Source organism: Dryobates pubescens, chromosome 2 (assembly GCF_014839835.1).
Source record: "Dryobates pubescens isolate bDryPub1 chromosome 2, bDryPub1.pri, whole genome shotgun sequence".
In the NCBI taxonomy this organism is placed as follows: domain Eukaryota; kingdom Metazoa; phylum Chordata; class Aves; order Piciformes; family Picidae; genus Dryobates; species Dryobates pubescens.
In genome coordinates, this window is record NC_071613.1 from 16,297,222 (window position 1) to 16,301,036 (window position 3,815).

Consider the following 3,815-nt stretch of genomic DNA (forward strand, 5'->3'; position numbering starts at 1 on the left):
GGACACGTGGTTGATTCAAGGAAAGAGCCCTGTGGAGACATCATTGATAAGGATGTAGAGAATCTGTGTCATCTCAAACTTTGTCTAGAAGCCTTTTCATTTGTAAAGGCACCTTATCTTATCCCACCAACACCAGACCTGGTTTTCAAAAGCTACTCTCATCAGTTTGAAGAGTTTTGGATGTATAGGGTGAATTAGGATTTAAAGCAGTACATATAAAGCATGATTTCTGGTGCCACCTCTGCACTTCCACATATAAAAAGCTCAATTTCTCCTAGGGCTGGTAGCAGGGTATCTTGCCATGCAAATTAGGGCCCACGAGACTCGGACATTTCTTATTTTGCAGCTCAGCCCAGCGACCTGGATGCAAGTATTTGCACTCAAAGCTTCTGTGAGAAGCTGAGTGATTCTGAATTGGCATTGATGTGTCTAAAGCTGCCTACACACACAGAGGCAGACAATGACAACTGCCCCCAGGCAAGTTTCCATGTGGTGGTTTTCATAGCCCCAATCAGGCCTTGCTTTATAAAGATCCCTGAAAGCTCTTCTCTGTCCCCATCTGTAATCAAGCTAGCAGCTCAGCAGACCCAATTATAGCTAAAGCAAGCTCCTAACTCCCTAATTAAAAGAAATATTCAGGAATTAGGGCAAACATGGCCCCTTCTAAACAAACATGGTTTTAATTCACTGCTGAGTAACACTGCAAGTGGTAACAGAAGCAGAAAAAGCAGACTAAGACAGACCAAGCATTTTCCATACAGTGGCACCTAACCCTTGGGGGAGGAAGCAATCAGACCTCTGGTAGCAATTACAAACTTTTATTGCACTAAGCTTTACTTTTATTATGACCCTGCTGCTGCCAAGATAGCGCTCTCAATTTACTTTACACACATGCTGTATTATACAACAAGTGTGCCCAGCTTACAGGGCCAGATGGTTCCCCAAAGTTTAATATAACACCGGATTTATAGTTTTCAACAGTTCACTTGGCTCACCCAAACCAGTTTGTAACTTCTCTAGTCTCATGATGGGTGGTATGTGGATGTTAAAAAGAAAAAAGTTTACTTCCTTCCCTGTTTGCAACTGATGCCCCAGATCAGTGTAGTGAGGCCTACTGAAGAGTGATGGCTCCTGATGTACCCAAAGAAACATGCTGGGCCAAAGTCCTCTGCCCACCAAAAATCCAATTCATCTGTCAGCAAAGGAAGGTGGAGTAGAATAAGCACCAGGATTACAAATTGGCTTGGTAAAAGGGAGAATGATCTGTGTAAGTCACTGATACATTGCAACAACAATGGAAAAGCAAAATGTTTCAGTCTTGCTACTGATGATGCTTGGAATGCTACTAGAACACCTCTAGCCTGAAGATCCCAGCACCACTGTGTGTGAAATGTTGATCTGGTTAAGAATCATAGAATGGTCTGGGTTGGAAAGGACCTCCAAAGGTCATCTAGTCCAAGCCCTTCTGCAGTAAGCAGGGGCATCCTCAAGAATATCTCTGTAATGTCCTTTGCCAATTCCTTCAAACACCACCATGTTTAAATCAACACTGAAGACAACCAATTTAAAGTAGCAATGAGATGCTTGCACAGTTTATGTTGTCAGCTTAAGACTCCTGTTTTAGAGGTTCATCTTTCAGGCAGGAACACCTCTGACCTGTAAGACCTTAAGGACTTCTAAAATAGCCCATGTATTTGGTGCTTCTTGGGTACTTCCATAACTCTTGAAGCAGCAGTTCTTCAGAGAGCAATCTCAAAGTTCAATTCACTCCTTGAACACACAAAATAGTTCCTGGAGGTATATTTTCAGAAATCTAGGACAGCTAAACATTTTGTTTAGTGTAAGTAAAGCAACAACAACAAAAAAGCATTAGGATTTTTCTTTAGCCCTGGCTTTACACTGCATTGTTCTAAAAAGGATGCTGTGGGTCCTGTGAAAAACCTTCCTACTTTACAACAGTTATTTGCCATTAGTTTCCTGACCAATCAACTAGGAAGTCAAGCATTCTCCACTGTCATTTCTTTTAACATAAATTTCAGAATTGATGCAACTTGATGCCCTAATTTTGTGCATTCCATAACAATATGCACAGACCTTTTCCAAGGGACAAAATAGCTCAAATTTGTATTTCTGGAAAACCTTGTCTCAAAAAGGAAGTTTTCCTTTGTTGAGGATGGCTTCAGTTTTAGAAGACCACAACACTGCTCAGTAACAAACTTAGATACTTGAGAGCATCTGAGATATTCAGAAACTGATTCAGAGCTACCTTATCAGCAGGTAAACAGGGTAGTTGGGCATGTTCACCTGTTCCAGTTCCTAATGCCATTGTGTCAAGTGTGATATACTACTGTCCCTTTACAGCATTACTACAACAGTATTCAAACTAAAAATGCTACATTTCCCCCCTCTCCCTCCAAGATTCTATCTTTTGAGTATTGACACTTTAGGGGTATGCAAAACTTACTTGAAAACACTTCCTTGAAAAACTTAAGGCAGCTTAAGTGCTCAAACTTGCCTCTTCCTGAGCTTGTTCACTGCTGACTGGTGAGGGAGGACACACAAGTACATTTAGAAATAAATGCTGCAAGACAAAAATGCTGATAAACTACTGCACATTAGAGTTGTACCTAAATGCTTCTACATTCCACATCAATTCCAGTTTTGATCTTGGGGATATACTCAGTTATAAAAATCAGTGCATTTAACTTCAATCTACATTTAACTTCTTATGCATACTTCATCCACCTCAAGATGAGGAAGGACTTCTTTACCTTAAGGGTCACAGAATAAGGAAACAGGCTCTTCAGAGAGTTGTGGAGTCTCCTTCTCTGGAGACTTTCAAGACCCCTCTGGATGCGTTCCTCTGTGACCTGCACCAGATTCTATGGTCCTGCTCTGGCAGCGGGGGTGGACTTGAAGATCTCCAGAGGTCCCTTTCAACTCCTAACATCCTGTGATCCTGTACAGCACCTTCTATACAAGATAAGAGCCCTCAAAAAAGGCAGCTTCAAAAGAACTGAATGAAACACAACAAAACTGTATCTGCTTCAACAAAATAGTTGGAGAGAAAGTCAACACTTTCATTCTGCATAATGCTAGTACAAAACCATGTGGGCTCATGCCATCTTCTCTCCCATTTCATGCCCACATCTATTTTGTCATTAAAATGAAAACCTAATGAGAACAGTTCCATAATCATAAGGAATACACACATCAGATGCCCCTTTGCTTTGAGCAGAGAAGGTGGTGAGAAAGACCAACAAGGACTCAGTGTAGCACACCAGCAGTTTTAGGCACAGAAACAAAACACCGCTACAAGTAACAGTACTGCTCTAATGACTTGAGCTCACCTCCACAGGAATAGCTGCTAGTATCTCACCACACCACCACACTGTGCAACCTGGCTATCACTAGAATTAAGAAAAAAAAAAAAAAAAAGAGTCAAGGTGTTTTTTTTTCTAGTTGATATTTTTTTATTCCATACTAATAATATATCGACACAGTTGATATCAGAGTAAACCCTTATGAGACAAAGTGCCATAATGCAAGTCATGGAACAGGAAAAAAAAAAAAATCAGTGGAAAGTGTGGAGCAGCACAGCATCTGATTAAAAAAAAAAGTCAATGCTGTGATAACTTGTGGTATTAGACTTCACTTAGAAAAAAAATGATGTTATTTGAAGAGGCCTAATGTTCACAAACTTCCCCAAACCACAGGAAAAACCATGTGCATTCCTCCAGTGAATCCATCAGGACTTCACTCCATGGAGACTTCTCAAATTCAGTGTTGAAATCTATGTGTTGGGTTGTTTTTTC